We start from the raw sequence: 18378 nt of genomic DNA on the forward strand, positions 1-18378 counted from the left end.
TCTCTCCCCCACCTTACTTCATTTCTAACCAGCTATCCATCTGGGCCCTCCAGCACTGCACATCTGGACCAGCCTACTGGAGCTGCCACAACAGAACACACACAGCCTGTGACTTAAACAGCAGACACTGACTGTCTCTGTTCCGAGGCTGCAAGTCTGAGATCCAAATGTCCAGCAGGCTCAGTCTCTCCTTGACTTGCCAATGGCCATTCTCAGGCTGCAGGTGTCCTCGTCCAGGCTGACGCCAAAGCCCCACCACACATCATGTCTCTCCTCCTTCCTGTCAAGACACCAGTCCTATTGGATGACGACAGAAACCTCATCTAACTTTAATGACCTTTCTAAAATCCCAGTATACAAACACGGGCCTTTCAGGGATTAGGGCTCAAGTAGACAGATTTGGAGGGGATACAATCCAGTCTTAACCATCCCCAACAGCATCAGTAGTAGCCCGATTCCTTCCCTAGCCTTACTAGCATGTTCTACAGGGCTTCTCCATACTATAACCCTCATGGTCACCCCAACCTTTTGCGTGTGTGTACATATGCGCACATTTGTGAAGGTTACAATTTCACATGGCATTCCTTAGGAAGCTTCTGGTCTTTTGTTGGAGACAGACAGGGTCTCTCACTGACCTACAACTTTGCCAAGTAGGCTGGACTAACTGGTCAGTGAGCTCCAAGAATCTGCATGTCCCACGTCCTATGACATCATCACTGGGCTTACGAGTGTGCACCACTGTGCTTGGCTTCTATGAAGATCCTAGACATAGAGTTCAGGTCCTCACACTTATGAGGTAAGAGCTCACCCACTGAACCAGCTCCCCTAGCCAGTATGCTGTTTTTCTCAGACCTTACCGTAATATTACCAATCATGTATTCTTATTTGTTTGCTGTCTTGCATCCTTGACTGAAACACGGGTCTCCTGGGGGCACAGGTCTGTCTGACTTTTATGATACAGAATCACTCATTCCTAGAGCAGGATCCGATTCTTAGTAGATTCTCAGTAGACATCGTGGAAGGAATAAAGGAATCCCTTGCTAGTTGCCCCACTGTATTTGGTCCCTTCCTACATGTTAAGACTTCCCAGAACTCTAGTCCTGCCCACACTGCTCCCCAAATCTAGAGTATGCTTCTAGCCCTGCTCCATCAGAACAGACATATCTTCTCTAGCATTCGGCTCCAAGGAATTCCCATGCAGATGCTTGTTCTATGTCGTTGAGTGGGCTAAGCACAGGGCCACAGGCCATCAGACTCGTAATATCTCATTGAGATTACCTTGTATCTGTGACTGTATTAGTCAAACCAGACTGGGAACTCCTCAAGGACGGGAATGTCCCATCTCCTGCACCCAGCACAGAATCTGGCTCTCAACTCACCCGAGTCTCAACTAAACGTAGATTTCACACTGATCTACTCCAAAGCTTCCTCCTCTCATTCATTTAATCCAAATTATAACGATGAAACATTTACGACAGTTTCTCAAGCCAGGCTCAGCAAACTAAAGGAATCTGTGAAGTTGGATGGAAACAAATTATACGTTTAATTTTACTCACCTACAATGAGTCTACACTCCCACCATGAACACTGACTCTGACTCAGTTTTATTTGTGTGACTGTAATGAAACACCTAGACAAAACCACCTGGAGGGGGTGGGCATTTGGCTCACAGTTCCAGGGTCTATGCCATCACTGTCGGGATGGAAGGCAAGAGGCAGTTGGTCGCATCCACAGCCAAGGACACGGAGGGAATAAATGTATGCACACTTGTGTTCGGGCCCTTTTGTAGACCCTCAGAGCCTAGCACTACCACCCTAGTCTGAGTCCTGCCACGTTCATTAAGATAATAAAAACAATCCGGGCGGTGGCGGCAAACGCCCTTAATTCTAGCACTCAGGATTCAGAGGCAAAGGCAGGTGGATCTCTATGAGTTTGAGATCAGCCTAGCCTACAAGAGCTAGTTCCAGGACAGGCTCCAGAGCTAAAGAGAAACCCTTTCTTGAAAACAAACAAACAAATAAATAAATGTTTAAAAATACAAATAAAAAAGACAGCCCCTCACAGACATGCACAAGGGGCAACCTAGCCTAGACAATCCTTCATTAAGGCCCTCTTCACAGGTGATTCAATAGCAAGTTGACAAAGCTACCATGACAGACACCAAACCACAGTAGTATGGGCAAGACTCATGGCTCCTCACTAATAGAAGTCACAGGACATTCTCATCTCTTTGTAATTGCGGCAGGTATAAAATATCATGAACTTTCCTCCCACACTGATATTATCGGTTATTCAAATCTTGTATTTGCTAATATAATACACATATTTATATCACAATTTTTATATTTTAGTAGCCATTTCTGCTATGTTTACTATGCTTGGTTTCCTTCCCAGTCCTTGGGGTTTTATTTTAGGCATTTAAAAACAATATTCTGAGAAGGGGTCCAGGGACTTCACCTGATGGCCAATGGACTCCCAACCCTAGGGCCTAGCGCTTTCTGAGTTTCAACCAGGAATCAGATCAAGCCTTTAATTTTAAGAGCTGAGTCCGAGTGGGTGGCTCAGAATAAACATATGCACAAATAACTGGTAATACTTACTATGACAACTGCCATGAAGGACAGACAGACAATGACCCAGGCTGATAGGAGCAGGAATAGGTTTGGGGGCGGGACTACTTTCATCAGCAGGGGGAAGGGGAGCCCTGGGAGGACAGGAAAGAGACCCAAATGATAAAGAGTGAGTTCAACGAAGAGTTGGGGAGGCGATGGCATAGCCAAGTCCTGGCGGTAAACCTGGGCTGAGCATCTGCTGTGCCTAGAGGGCCGTGGGGAGATAGAAACAAACGTACTAACTAGCCCGTGGTGTCAAAGCTGGGTCAGGAGCTGGGTTTCATCACTAGGACAGAGGGAAGCTACTAGAACATTTTCAGAGATCGCTCACACTAAGTTAGAGTTCAAAAGCCGCGTTGGTTTCTAGGGGCAACCAAGGAGGCCTCTACAGAGAAGAAACATCGGCATCTTCAGCCAGAATGAACACTGGGCAGCAGAAGGTGGTGGGTGGGATGTTTGAAAATGGAGCAGACAGAACCTGCTAGCCTGAAGGCGGTGAGCAGGAGGAAGCGGACTAAAGACAAATCAAGCTGGCTCTACTAGTGGCCTGAATAGCATGATGGGTAGCTGAGGACTGTGAAGCGGAATGAGTCAAGAAGGAACTCTGTCCCTGAGGGCACAGGATCAAAAGCCAAACTTCTGTTGCCTGACACTAAGTCCCACGTTCTGCCCAACCCAGACCTCTACCTGCTCTGCCCCCTAGGGCGAGCCTGGCCCAGCCAGCTGGGTCTATAGTCTGAGTTGCATCTGAGTAACCAGTGACTCACTCTCCCTTCTGTCTGCCCCAAACCCATCAGCCTTCTACCCCAGCATACGCCCTCCTCCTCCGTGTTGGCATCCTGTGTTTCACATTCTACCCGGCCTGCAGGCCACCTGTCTGGCACTCTGTCATCTTCGGGGTGACACTGGTCCTTTGGGGGCAGGAGCACATGCTCTTCGGTGGCCATGTGTATTGGTCACATTTTGTTACTGCTGTCACAACGTGCCTGGCACAAGGGACTTGAAGGAGTGGGGGTATTTTAGCTCACAGCTCTGGAGCACAGTTTATCATGGTAGGAGGAGCAAGAGGCAGCCCACACGGTGCCTGCGATCAGGAAGTAGAGATGCTTTTTATCCAGCTCAGGACCCCAGCCCCTGGGATATTAATGGCCTCCTTTAGGATGAGTCTCTTCATCTCAATTTACCCACTCTAGATAACCTCTCACAGACATGCCTAGACTTTCTCCTAGTTGACTTTAGACCTTGTCAAGTTGATAACCAAGACAAATTATCACACATTACACGCTGGACTCACTCCAGAACTACCCTGCATTCAATCTAGATGCCATTCACACCCAGTCTCTCCATGTATCCTTGGGACTGCCAACAGTGTTATCTATCGGTTTCTGAAATCTTTTACTTGGCGGCTCCCAACGTCAATGGCTCATTTTTAAATGGCAGTTATCATGAAACGCAACGTTTAAAGGTATCTGGAAGGGCTTGACATGAATGACACCAAAGGTCCCAGCCCTAGCCCTCCTCCAAAGTTATTATGAAGACCTGAAATTCTGCTAAGGACATTCTAGATTTAGACATAAAACCAGAGCCCAGCTTGGTTACTGCTTCTTCACTAACCTTCAAGTCACAGAGAGAACCAAACCGAGGTGCCCTGTGAAAGCCATACTACTTCATGCAGCTTCCTGTTAGGGAGGTGAAGGCTGCATGGGTACCCAGGTCACCAGACTCTAGTTCTGGCGTCTCTTCTCACTCGCATCCCACGAATCGGTTTTCCCTGCACGGCAACCTTTAATCACAAGTGCTTCTCGCGTTCCATAAACACTGCCGCATGCTTCTCGTTCTTAGCATGAGCATTTTCGATTGCCTGCCAGAGATGGCTGGGTGCACAGACCCAACATGGAGGAGGAACTGCTTTCCTGGATTCAAGGTAAGAATGCTATGGGTGTTGTTGCCTGGGGACCTGGCCTTGCCTAGAGTGACAGGCTGGCAAAGAAGACTCATCATTGCAGCAACCCACTCCCCTGCTGCTGTGGTCACACACTGTGGCCAAGAAAACTCAAGGAAGGCTTTGTGGGAGCCTAGGCTGTTTGGATGTTCACCTTACTAGACCTGGAAGGAGGTGGGAGGTCCTTGGACTTCCCATGGGGCAGGGAACCCAGTCTGCTCTTCAGGCTGATGAGAGAGGGGGAGTTGATTGGGGGAGGGGGAGGGATATGGGAGGCAGTGGCGGGGAAGAGACAGAAATCTTAAAGAAAGGAAGAAAGAAAGAAAGAAAGAAAGAAAGAAAGAAAGAAAGAAAGAAAGAAAGAAAGAAAGAAAGAAAGGTTTAATTAATTTGGCTAATGATTCCAAAGAGATAAGAGTCCACCACAGAAGGGAAGCAGAGCCGCACACGACAGGCGTGGCCCCAGGAACAGCAAGCTGAGAGTTTGCCTCTTCAAAAGCAGCACAGAGCACAGAGAGGGAACTAGAAATAGGGTGAGGCTATATAAGCTCAAAGCCTGCCCCTTCTGGAAACGCTGGCGGCTTCACCCTCCCCCAAACAGCACCGCTAATGGGGACAGGGGGCGAGTGTTCAATAACCAAGCTCCTGGGGGTTGTTTCTCATTCAAACCAAATCCAGATTCAGTACTTATTACACCCTGACCATAGAGGCGGGAATGAAAGTGGGGCAGCTGCAGACACTCAAGGCTCATCCTCCTTGATAGGAAAAATTCATTGCCGCCTGCCTCCTAAAGCCACAGAGACAGAGACCCTGCCAACTTCCCTGATGGATAAAGGGCATCAGGGAGAGCCTGGGCATGAGGCCTGATGCCAGGGATCCTAGCCTGTCACGCTGGTTTTCGTGGAGTGCTCCTGGAATAGGAACTCGCCCCACAGTGTGGAGGAAGACAGAAAAGGACTGGATTCCTAGCTAAGTCCCGGGGCAGTGACTGACTTGGGCAAATCTATTACTCCTCTGAGCCTCAGTACTGTCATTTGTAAAGCAGGGCCAATGCTTTCAGGGCTGGTACTGATTCTGAGGTCTGAAGGTCCATGCCCGGCACAAAACATTTGCTCTATAAATGACATCTGTTGACATCGTGGAGCAAGACCCACGCGGTAACCTGTGCAACCCTCCATGGCCACAACAAAGCAGAGGAAGCAGCTAGCTCTCCATAGACAGCTCACATTGCTATAAACACAGGCCTAGGATTCCCAAATAGCTGCCTTGGTTCTGTTTCTATTTTTGTTTTTTACAACTCACCTCTCATATCTATTCACTGCAGCAATGAACTGATCCTCCAGCCCCCAGACCTGCAATGCTCCCGCCAAACGGCCCAGCCTGAAGGGAATCTTGAATGCGGGGATGGAGGTTGGGGAGGGACGATTGATGGATGTGAAGGGGACCAAGGAAGATTTCACAAGCCAGATGGATTTTTGCAGTCTATTGATTTTGGAAGGCGGTTTGCACAAGTCATCTAAGGGATCTTCCAGGAGGTCAGCCCACGGCGCGGCGCCTGGAAGAATGAAGCAGAACACTCGTTAATTCCTTCCGCGGCTCTGGGACCACGGGGCTGTGCCAGGCCCTCCTCGTCGACTGCAGGGTTCATTCTACACCTTTGGCTCCCCGGGGAACCCTAGCAGGGCAGCAATTCTCTGCTTCTGTTTCAAAAACGGTGAACGCATGCACAGACCAAGAAGACTCCCGAGAGAGAGGACGCCTGACTCCACTCTTCCTACCCATGTTTCCTTTCTGCTTAAATGTGTGTTTCTTAATGTTTATATGGTGGCGTGCACAATGATCCTGATGCAATTCTTTATTATATTATTTTTTAAAGACCGAGTCTCCCTCTATAGTCCAGACTGTCAGGCCAGCCTAGAATTCACTACAGTCATGTCGGTTTGGAAGAAGCCTCTTTGCCTTTTGTAGCGAGCCAAGGAAATCTAGGATGAACCTTAACTTGACCTACTTACTGATTCTAAGTAGCCACACCTTCCCAACTTGGTACCCCCATATGGGAATTTTACCCACTAAGCAGGATTGCTGCACGCCTTGTTTTGAAATAAAGAGGAGGTAACACCACCTCTGAGACCATGTTATAAGGCTCCTGTCTCACCTAGAAGAGGAAACTGGCAAATAATTCCCATATAATGTACTTTAATGTGGCCCGTGAGTTATGGATGGCTTTGATACTTGCAAGTGGCTCAAAAACTCACTAGTATTTTTGTTGTGGAATATTCCTTTACACTGTGTGAAGATGTGTCACTGTGACTAGTTTAATAAAGAGTTGAATGGCCAATAGCTAGGCAGGAAGTATAGGCGGGACTTCTGGACAGAGAGAACCCTAGGAAGAAGAAAGGGCAGAGTTGTCAGCAAGATGGAGAGGAAGCAAGATGGGGAGTGCAGAGTAAAAGTAACCAAGCCACATGAAAGAACATTATATCTATAGGTTAACAAATATGGGTTACACAGAGACAGCTGACCTGTGCTTGTGGGAGCTCACCCACTCTGGGCTGACAACTAGGGAGCCTGCAAGGAACCAATGTGTGTGTGTGTGTGTGTGTGTGTGTGTGTGTGTGTGTGTGTGTGTGTGAGAGAGAGAGAGAGAGAGAGAGAGAGAGAGAGAGAGAGAGAGAGAGAGAGAGAGAGAGAGAGAGAGAGAGAAAGAGAGGTGTGCAGTTTAGTCTGTTTGTGGGGCTCCTGTCAGTAGGATGGGGACCTGTCCCTGGTGATTGAGCTGGCTTTTGGGAACCCAATCCCCATGCTAGGTTGACTCACCCAAACTTGATGTAGGGGGAGGAGCTTGGTCCTGCCCCAAGGTACCATGCTTTGTTGACTCTCATGGGAGGCCTGCCCCTTCCTGAATGGATACAGAGGAAGAGTGGATTGGGGGAGGGGGCATAGAAGAGAGGTAGGGGAGGGAATGAGAGGAGAGGCGGGGAAAATGTGATTACTATGCAAAATAAATGAAAAAACTTAATAGGAAAAGAAAAATATGGGTTAATTTACGTTTTATGAACTAATTAAGAACAAGTCTAAGCCAAGGTTGAGCTTTCATAATTAATAATAAATCTCCATGTTGTTTTTTTGAGAGCTGGTGACCTTTAAAAAAGCCCAATACAGAATATACCCAAAAGAGGCCCTATCATACAACAAAAGTATATGCTCAACTATGTTCATAGCAGCATTGTTTGTAATAGCCAGAACCTGAAAACAACCTAGATGCCCTTCAATGGAAGAATGGATGAAGAAAGTATGGAATATATACATATTAGAGTATTACTCAGCAGTAAAAAACAAGGAATTCTTGAAGTTTGCGTACAAATGGATGGAAATAGAAAACACTATCCTGAGTGAGGTAAGCCAGACCCAAAAAGAGCAACATGGGATGTACTCACTCATATTTGGTTTCTAGCCATAAATAAAGGACAGTGAGCTTATAATTCGCGATCCTAGAGAAGCTAAATTAGAAGGTGAATCCAAAGATAAACATATAGGCATCCTCCTGAATATTAACCTTCATCAGGCGATGAAAGGAGACAGAGACCCACATTGGAGCACCGGACAGAAATCTCAAGGTCCAAATCAGGAGCAGAAGGAGGGGGAGCACGAGCAAGGAACTCAGGACCGCGAGGGGTACACCCACACACTGAGACAATGGGGATGATCTTTCGGGAATTCACCAAGACCAGCTAGCCTGGGTCTGAAAAAGCATGGGGTAAAACCGGACTTACATAGCGGACAATGAGGACTACTGAGAACTCAAGAACAATGGCAATGGGTTTTTGATCCTACTGCACATACTGGCTTTGGGGGAGCCTAGGCAGTTTGGATGCTCAACTTACTAAACCTGGATGGAGGTGGGCGGTCCTTGGACTTCCCACAGGTCAGGGAACCCTGATTGCTCTTCAAGCTGATGAGGGAGAGGGACTTGATCGGGGGAGGGGGAGGGAAATGGGAGGCGGTGGCGGGGAGGAGGCAGAAATCCTTAATAAATAAATAAATTTAAAAACAAAACAACAAAAAAAAAAGCCCAATACATATGGCACCCAATGTGGACCATAAATATCCAAACATAAGGCCTGAGAAAGAAAAAAAGTTCTGGGCAAGGAGCTGGATGTAGTTTCCTAGTCCTGAAGTCTCTCAAGTAGGTTGGAGCTCAGCAGCACACCCAGGCACAACTCCCAGCTGCTGCCTATAGGCTGGGGCTAGCCGCCAACGCCATGCATCAGTGCCAGGCACTAAGCTGAGCTTAGTAGCTTAAGATTTGTCTCATGTGATCAGTAAAGACTGAAGATACTTGGTAAAGTCAGGACCAGACACAGAAAACCCCTAAAAAGGTACAACATGTTTAAAGATGTGCTTAAATGCTGAAGAAATAAAAGAAAAGAAAAGAAAAGAAAGTACTTAAATGAAGAAATAAATAAATGTGTGTAGATGCTGAAGAAAGAAAAGAAAATACAGTCACAGAAAAAATAAATAGTTTAAAAATAATAAAGTCATTAAAAATAAAATAATATTTTAAAAGCCATGTAAAGATGAAAATACACAGGGCATCTGGATCCTCTATGACGCTTTATTGACTTTAATTTTTTAAATGCTAATGAACAGAGAGCAGCTGCTCAGAGATATTAGTTTGTGGGAGAAACTGCTTAATTAAATCAGCCTAGCTACTTTAGAAATGCCTTTATTTTTAAAATAGAAGTCAAAACATTTATTGCTTTGGGGACAAGGTTATGCTTTTGTTTCCACAGACGACAAAAGACTACGGATTCTTTCAAGGTTAAAGAGGTCTAGTATGATTGAGGGAAACCCTCTGAAATCCTGGCTACAGAAATAAAGAAATAAATCTAGAAAAGCTACAAGGCAGGTGACACATATTTTACCTACTCAAACATAAAACAAAAAATCATCTTTGGCTGGCTTGTGTACAACACACAGTTCATACTTGTGTTAATACAGATATGTATGTTACCTTTGAAAGTTTGTGTGTTTTCAGAACAAGGGGAACAAACATCAATAAAAATGGGTGACCCCGGTGATCCAGCCTCTTAGAGTGCCTCTGTTGACGTTTCCTCAGAGTTCTACATCCAGAACAGCTTCGAGGCTGCTGGTTGATATGGTTCAGCCTCACAGACTACTCAGACTTCATGTAAGCCCTACATTTCCTCATCACACCAAGATTGGACAATGGCAGCTCTCCCAGGACATTAACTTAATCTCCCAGGACATTAATCTTAATCTTCTCAGGGTTCCCTAAAGATATTGTCACACTTAAACAACAGGAAGCAGCCAGAGAACATGCTGCCCACATTCCCAAAGGTGGGGAGGATGGTTTTTCATTATTCATTGGGTTATAGATGATTGTCATTGTTTAGGGGTGTTGGTTACAAGTTGTTATTAGTCATGGTCAGGAAAACAGCTAAACAAAGGAGATTAGATTCAGGAATCTCTTTCTGAAGAGAAAAAGAAGGGATATAATACAGAAATGATGGGATAAAAGGAGGGATTGTTGAGTCTACTTTTGACTCACCACTAATCTCAAATATTTTACATTAGTATGGGTTTTTGTATGTTGGTACAAATTTAAAATTATCTTTGTTATACTGTATATATGTTTTTATTCTTGTTTAAGGTATTGTTTCTGTACATCTCATTTAAAAATGTAATGTAAAGTTTTGGTCCTTAAAAGCTATTTAGGATAATAAAGAAATACAGGTTAATAGTTATCTATAGTTATCAAACTTATAGTCATGTTAAGCATGCTTTCAAGGTTACACAGAGATATATTTTAGATAGATAGTTGATCTTCAAACACTTCAAAAACCTACAGAATATGACATCTAAAATGTTTTAATAACATAAAAATTAAGGATAGAAAATGGAATATTTTCTCTGAATTTGTTAAATATGTTGTTAAAAATGGTGGTGCACACCTTTAATCCCAGCACTCAGGAGGCAGAGGCAGGCGGATCTCTGTGAGTTCGAGACCAACCCGGTCTACAGAGCTAGTTCCAGGACAGGCTCCAAAGCCACAGAGAAACCCTGTCTCGAAAAACAAAAAAAAAAAAAAAAAATGAATTTGTTAAATACAAATGGACTGGACATTGTAAATGTAATTCTTACCTGATAATTGTTCTTATTGTATATAGATTTTACTGTGTTAGAGTTAAAACCTTTCTTTTTTATTTAGACAAAAAGGGGAAATATGAAATATTCCTTTATACTTCGTGAAGATGTATCACTGTGATTGAATAATAAAGTGCTGAATGGCCAATAGCTAGGCCAGAGGTATAGGCGAGATTTCTGTCTGGACAGAGAAAGCACTAGAAAGAAGAAAGGGCAGAGTCACCAGCAAGATGGAGAGGAAGCAATATTGGGAATACAGAGTAAAGGTAACTGAGCCAAATAAAAGAACATAGATTAGCCAGGCAGTGGTGGCACACACCTTTAATCCCAGCACTCGGGAGGCAGAGGCAGGCGGATCTCTGGGAGTTGGAGGCCAGCCAACTAAAAGAGCTAGTTCCAGGACAGGCTCCAAATCTACAGAAAAACCCTGTTTTGAAAAGCATCAACAACAACAAAAGTAGATTAAAAAGTGTGGGTTAATGTAAGTTAAAAGAGCTAGTTAGGAACAAGCCTAAGCTAAGGCCGAGCTTTCATAATTAACAAGTCTCCCTGTCATTTTTTGTGAGCTGGCACCCCTCCAAAAAGCCCAACTATAGTATTTTTTGAAACATGGAAATTACATGAAATTAAAATGTCAGTGCCTCCCAATGTAGATTGTAAGCGAACTCTCTCATGCTGTCTCAGTGCCCTGCAGCTGAGTTGTCAGCCCAGACTCCACAGCCAGCACTGCCTGCAAAGCTTGCTCTCTGGCCCTTTACAGAAAACATTCACCAACCCTCGACTTAGAAGGTCTGTTCTGTCCAAAGAGAACTCTTTAGATTTCTTGGACATAGGTTTTTCTAGATGACCCATCCCTTCCGGATGAAATGAGAGCTTCAAGGGCATTCAGCTGGCCAGTCTGCCCCCAAGTCTGCGTCTTCTTCACAAGCCTCTTCTGCGTCACCCTTTGACAGAGTTGGCACACGCATGCTTTCTCTCAGACGCTGCTCTTGGTGTCTGTTGAAGAAGACCATTTCTTAAGAGCCTCATTTTGAGAGAGAGAGAGAGAGAGAGAGAGAGAGAGAGAGAGAGAGAGAGAGAAAGGAGAGAGAGAAAGGAGAGAGAGATTTTTTTTTCTCAGAAGAGTGCTGTACTATTACCTCTGGCATTTTGGGTCAGGTGGTTCACCCTAGAAGCGTTGATATCACACGGAAGCAGGAAGCAGTAAAGTCTGCCCCAGCTGTGTCACTGGCAGCCGGGGTGAACCGTGCATTCGTTGGAGAAATTTATACGCTGGGATCTATGAAATACACAACTTAGTTCCTCACCAGGCACGGCGGAGTACTCAGTGGACACAAGGGACAAGGGTGCTACTTGATGGACATAAAGGGCCTCTCCCTCTTCCCCTTCCTATTCTCACGGTACTCATGTCTCTGTTCACAAGGAAATGTCAATGAGATTGCTTGGCACAAGCCACGGAGTCTAAATGACTTAGGAAGGTTGAGTGGGCAAGCAGGATTACCACGAGCTGAAATTCGAATCTGTGTGCGAATCAGGGTCAGCTCTTGCGTTGGGTCAAACCAAGGCCTGAGTCATTTGGTGATGCCACTGAAGCCTGCTTCAGGTCAGAGAGAAACAAAGTGACCTGGTAAAGGCTCATGACAGGCTGTGGACAGGAAGGAGGGAGGAGGGACATATTGCATAAGAGTGGGGTTCAGTCTCCCACCGAGGCTGCTGACTGAGAAGGCCCGTGAGAGCTCACAAAGCCACCGCTGACCCCCCTCGCTGCAGTCAAGACAGCCAGCTCAGTGTTTCACACATGCCTGGTGGAGTCAAATGTCAACCACAAAGCAGAATGGTTGTTTCCTGTGGGCAGAAAATCACAGGGACAAGATGATTTGGCTGCGAAAGTGATCAGTTGCTGGGCCAGGAAGATAGATTGGGCACCCAAGTGCTTGCCTTGCAACCGTGACAGCCTGATTTTGGTCCCCAAGAACCACGTGCTTGTAACCCCAATGCTGAGGAGGCAGGGGCAAGTAAATCCTTAGGGTTCACTAGCCGGGCAGCCTAGGTCTCTTGTTGAGTTCCAGCCCAGTAGGAGACCCTGCCTCTAAGAACAAGGCCAATAGTACCTGAGGAACTAGATTCAAGGTTGACCTCTGGCCTGACACACATTGCGCGCGCGCACACACACACACACACACACACACACACACACACACACAGTTGTATAGTACACACCAAAGTGACGAATTATTATTAAATATGATCATGTACATCCATACAATGACCCTGAGGTATCCAAGAAACCCCTGACTTTGAGCAGTTCTTACCTAAGCGAGATGGCAAAGAACTCTAACTGTGGCGCTGGGTGAGAGAGTCCTCTGTACCCTGAGGACACTTCGTTCCTCCTAGCTGTGGCGCTGGGTGAGAGGGTCCTCTGTACCCTGAGGACATTCCTCCCTCTCCACATCGTCACTTTTCTCTTGACTGCCCTGGCTCCCTCACTGTGTTAGTCTGGGCTTTCTGGAAAAATGGTCACACGATTAAAGAGGTTGGCAAGTCTAGTGTGCAGGGTGGTCTGGCAGCCGGAGACCCAGAGAAGGGTCTGGTTGTGAAGTTCAAGACTAAGATATCTACTGAAAGAATACCCTCTGTCTGGAGAAGGTCATTCTCTTCTTCCATTCAGGCCCTCAGCTGATTGGGACAGGGCCCACCCACACTATGAAGAGCACCCTGCTTTTCTCGAAAAATATTGAGTTGAAGAATGCTGGCCTCGTGTGAAAACCGCCCTCAGAGAAACATTCTGCATAACGTTTGGCCCCAACTCAGGCCACCATCCTCAGCCAAGTTGACACATGAAGTTAGCCAGCCCAGTCAGCATATTGTGGGGACTTACTGAAGGGCAGTTCTTGTGGTAATTACAAGCCTAGTACATGTTGGTTGGAAATAATGGATGAGAATTAGCATGTGCAGCATGGCAGCCCAGAGGTTCAGACATTTGCTGCCGTGTTTCAGAGCAGGGACCAGTTCCAGGGGACAAAGAACTTAGCATGGAGTCTGGGACTGGGTTTTATAGGACCAAAAGGCATTCTCATGGGAACGGTGCCTCCGTGCTGCAGGGTGCCCAGATGTGGTGGGGGTTCTGCATGAGGGGACACAGGGATACAAGGCCAGGGATAACAGCTTATGGAAGGTCTTAGCGTACCATGCAAAGAGTTCTCTGTTTTTACAACAGGATCCTGTCCAAAGCTTTAGAAGCCCTGTTTGCTTAGCCTGACCTCAACTCATCTCACCACTAGGGAAGAGCCAGTTTACAGAGCAGCCTCTTAGAGGGTGCTCGCCTTCGCTCTGAGAAAGGGTTCTCATGTCAAAGCCAGGTTTATGAGATTTGAAGAGAAGTGTGGATGCCCACTCCAGCAGAGGACTGGCCCCAGGAGGGAGGCCCCTCAGGCAGGAAGATGCTGGGAGGCCGAGCAGGCAGCCAGCCTACTTGGTGGTAGGGAGCAGCCCAGAATTTTCCGAGGAGAAAAGCCAAGTGTGGAAGCGACTTTCGGGCACTTCTGCCAGCCCTCTGGGCAGCTGGGTCACATGGGGCCAGGTACAGCACTGACAGAGTGACCCAGTGGAGCCCTGGAGTCAACACCTGGCCCCGGGGACCTGGCCATGGGTCAGCGACACCAGGGGAAAGTAATATCCGGAAAGGACCACTGGGGTCTTGGGGCAGTACGTGGGATGCAGTTTCTAATGAGCCCACTGGGAAGCAGCTTTGCATGTGGGGGGGACACGGTTCCAGCACTTCCTGTATGCCACTTCAGGAGAGTGGCCAAGTGTCAGGCACACAGGTACCGCTGCTCCTTTGTGGATTGTTCCCTGGGAAACTTGTTCTCAAGGAAAAGGAAAAGGAATACTGAGCCATCGACATTGGTGGAGTCTTTCTTCCTTCCTTCCTTCCTTCCTTCCTTCCTTCCTTCCTTCCTTCCTTTTTTTATTGAGACAGGGTTTCTCTGTGTAACAGCCCTGGCTGTCCTGGAACTCACTCTGTATCAGGCTGATCTTGAACTCACAGAGACCCACCTGTCTCTGCCTCCCAAGTGCTGGGATTAAAGGTGTGTGTCACCACTGCTGGGCTGGAGGATTCTATTGAAAATGCACCGTCGTGGTAGGTAATTTGAAGTCTACACCTTCTATTGTCCTTCCAGCGATGGACAAGCAAGCTCAGGTCCTCATGTGCAGGAGAAGGCATCTGACATCAGGAGTCCATCCACATACGCAGATTCTTGGTTCCAGAAAGCCAAACTCCCAAGATTTCTTCCAAAACTCATGTCTCTTACTGGTTCCTCAGCTCTGCTGGTTCCACTCAGTGGATTAACAAGCATCTATCTTTGTCTGTACTGTTCTGAGCCTTGGAGATATACCAGCGAACTTTCCTGCCTCTCCAGATCTTTAGCTGGGGCTGCATTTGGGAGGATAGAAACTAAATATATTGTAGTGTAACTAAGTTACATAGTGTATTACAAAAGGGAAGCTGCTACAGGGCCCAAAGTGGAGCCAGAGAGGAGTGGACAGTCGGGGGCACAGGGGAGAAGACAGGGTGTATTGAATAAGGTAGGTACTCTGAAATCTGTATCTCAGAACTGAGCAAGTACGACTGGCCAGAGCCCCAGGTTCTAGGCTCCAAAATCCACCTGCCTGTGGGACAAGCTTCACCAGGGACCATGAGGCTGCCCTGCAGATGAAGCTGTGTCTATCCAGCATCCCTACCTGCCGTCTGGCCAGCATCTTGCCCCACCTTTGCTGGGATCAGCCCCACACTGAATTCCTTTGTGCTCCAAGGATTACCCCACTTCTCCTTGCTCCAGGCTAGCTTCTTCTCACTGGAGCTGCTCCCGAGAAACTTCTTGTTCTCCTAATCCCATCTGGACATCTGCTTTCTAGGGATTATGAAGCCACACAGGGGGCAGAAGTATATTCAAATGAACATCGTCAGGTTCTCTGCTGGGATTGGGAGCTGCTGGCTGGCCACTCTGTGCTCCTCATTCACCAACAGATCTTTTCTGTCACCTCTGAAGTGTCTGCTCCACTTAATCCCTCGGTGTCAATCCTGTTGCCATATCCCATAGTCTTCTTGGTCCCCTGGGTCACTGCCCTAAAGCTGCCCTCCTCTCCTACAGACTGCTCAAACCCTTTAGCAGAGCCCAGCTTCTCTGCTTCTCCTTCTCCCAACTGTAAGTCACCCTGCCTTTCATACACACACCCCCTACAGGCTGTGTGGACGTGAGTGGGACATAGCCATCATGGGGGAGTTCCTAGGAACATGCTTAGACTGCTGTGTCCTTGGATCACCATCCTTGATAACAGACCACCACTTAGGGATCTAACGGGCCATTCCAGCTTTGCCATTGTACCCTCCTATCTATGCAGATCCAGCTACTGGCATCCTCTAAATCTGCCACCCAAATTCCCTTTCTAGTCTTTGATTCTAACTAGTTTACTAGAAACCGTCCCACAGAGGCCAGGGCTCTAAAAGACATGCCATAGGCTCCGGGTCCCTCTTCCTGTCTCTCATATTATTTCCTGCCTGTGAGGGGCTTCAAGGATTAATGAAGTTGATCACTACGATCGCTCTAGAATGGTTGGCTAACCGACCACACGGAATACTCGAATCTGGCTAATGACAGCAGAGTAGCAAAGCTCAAGCACCAAGTGTACAAACCCTGCCTCAGCTGCTGGGTCCTGCAGGCCTGGCAGTGCAGGTCACTCCTCTGGGCTGCAGTATCCCCAACTGCTCGACGTGGAGAGTCATGGTGCCCACACTCCCCTGCCTGCCACCAAGGCTAATTCAGAGCTCTTAACACGATACAGGTACAGGCAAGCTCTCTGTGTTCACTGGCCAGTGAGGAGTCGTCCTGTTTACCTGTTGCTAGTTGTTAGAGTCACAAGCTGGCTCCAGTGTCACCCAGAAAATACTTACTAAGGGGTACACTGCCCATGACTTTGAGAAGCTTGTTTTCAGCTTTGCATTCTAAAAGGACTTGAAACTCAGAACTGAAGTCAGGAGCTGCAAGGATCAAACAGGATGGGTGTCTGCCAGACTCACACCCACCAGCTCCGACATCTGGCTGTACGGATCCCTCTTTCCAATTTTCTCCTCTCCTCTTCTCCCCCTCTCCTCTGCTCCCTTCCCCCTTCCCTTTTGTTTGAGAAAATGGTCTCACAGGGTCCTTCCTGGCCTTGAACCATGAAGCCAAGGCTGGTCTCGAACCCCTGATTCTCTCGCCTCCTTCCCTCCAAGGGCTGGGGTGACAGGTACCATCATCCCCAGCCCCTGCTCACTCTCTCAACACCATGATCCATCACTTTTTTGTTTAAGTGCACAACCATGAGTTTCCCAACCTTGGAGATTCTCCAGTTGTCACGCTGAAGAATTTATCACCGACATGTTTTCTCTTGCCTACAGTTCCTGTTTGCCTTGCTCCACAGTCCCAATTATATTTCTTATATTGCTGTCCTCCAACCCTGCTCACATTAGATTCCACATCTAGTTGTTCTATGTACTTAGGAGCTTATGATTCAGCCACCAACCAGGTCCTGACCCTAATATTTGCAGGAAGAGAAAGGGGTACTAGACAGGTCCATGTATCATAGACCTAAATGCATAAAGACTGGTTTTAAAAAAATCAACTGCTAATATATTTTCTGCTCTTACCTTGACAACATGCCCTCACAACAGCCTGGAAGCCCCTGTTTGAAGGCAGTGTCCTTGAGCTCTGTGCTAGGATTAATGGCTTAGGAGCAGCAGACTCCTGTCTTTGCCCTGTAGCCTCTTTCTCTCCCCTCCCCGCCCCCTGCTTAGGGTGCCTTCCTGCACACCCATGGAAATGCCAGTCCGCATTCCCAAGGGCCATCCACTGACCTCTGATGGCATGGCCCTCAGTGTGGGCTCTGAGGTGCCTACAGTACTGACATGATATGGCATCAGGATTGGCACCAAGGGATTAAGTGGAGCAGACACTTCAGAGATCTCAGAAGTTCCTAACACATGGAAGGAACTGCAGAGGCCCTAGGAATGGATCCTCTAAGGCTAAAAATGCTGGTTGCTATGTCTTTGTAGTAGGACCTGGAAAAGCAGGAGGGTTCGTGGTGGGCATGGCCTCAGTCTCCCTGTCTATGCCCCAAGGACTAGAGTGCAGTTAGAAGGGGCTAAAGGAAGATTGTTATACTTGGGTCAGAACAGGGGTCTTTCTGGCTGGGTCTTGAGACCCCCTATTTTTCAAGGGCCTCAGGCTAATGAAGAATACAGAAACAGCTATCCTCCATGAGTCCAGTGCTTAGGTTTTGAGTGACCGCATAGTATGACCACATTCTCAGAAGAGCCACATCCTTCCTCTGACCTCAGAGTCCTTTGCTTTCTCCTAAAGATGATGCCCTAGGTTACTTTACTAGGAATAGTTGTGTGTATATCCTTGACCGCTCAAACATGCCTGAATATCAGGATTCAGGCCTTTTGTCTCTGCATGTCTTAGCACTTAGACTGATAGTCTATCCGAGTAGATCAACAGAAAAAGAGTAGTCAAAGAGTGGACAAGTGCTTGGCTTATTTCCTGGAGCAGTGGACGAGAGCAGAGGACAGGCTGGAGCAGTGGACGAGAGCAGAGGAGAGGCTGGAGGAGTGGA

The sequence above is a fragment of the Microtus ochrogaster genome, chromosome 8 (assembly GCF_000317375.1).
Source record: "Microtus ochrogaster isolate Prairie Vole_2 chromosome 8, MicOch1.0, whole genome shotgun sequence".
NCBI lineage: Eukaryota > Metazoa > Chordata > Mammalia > Rodentia > Cricetidae > Microtus > Microtus ochrogaster.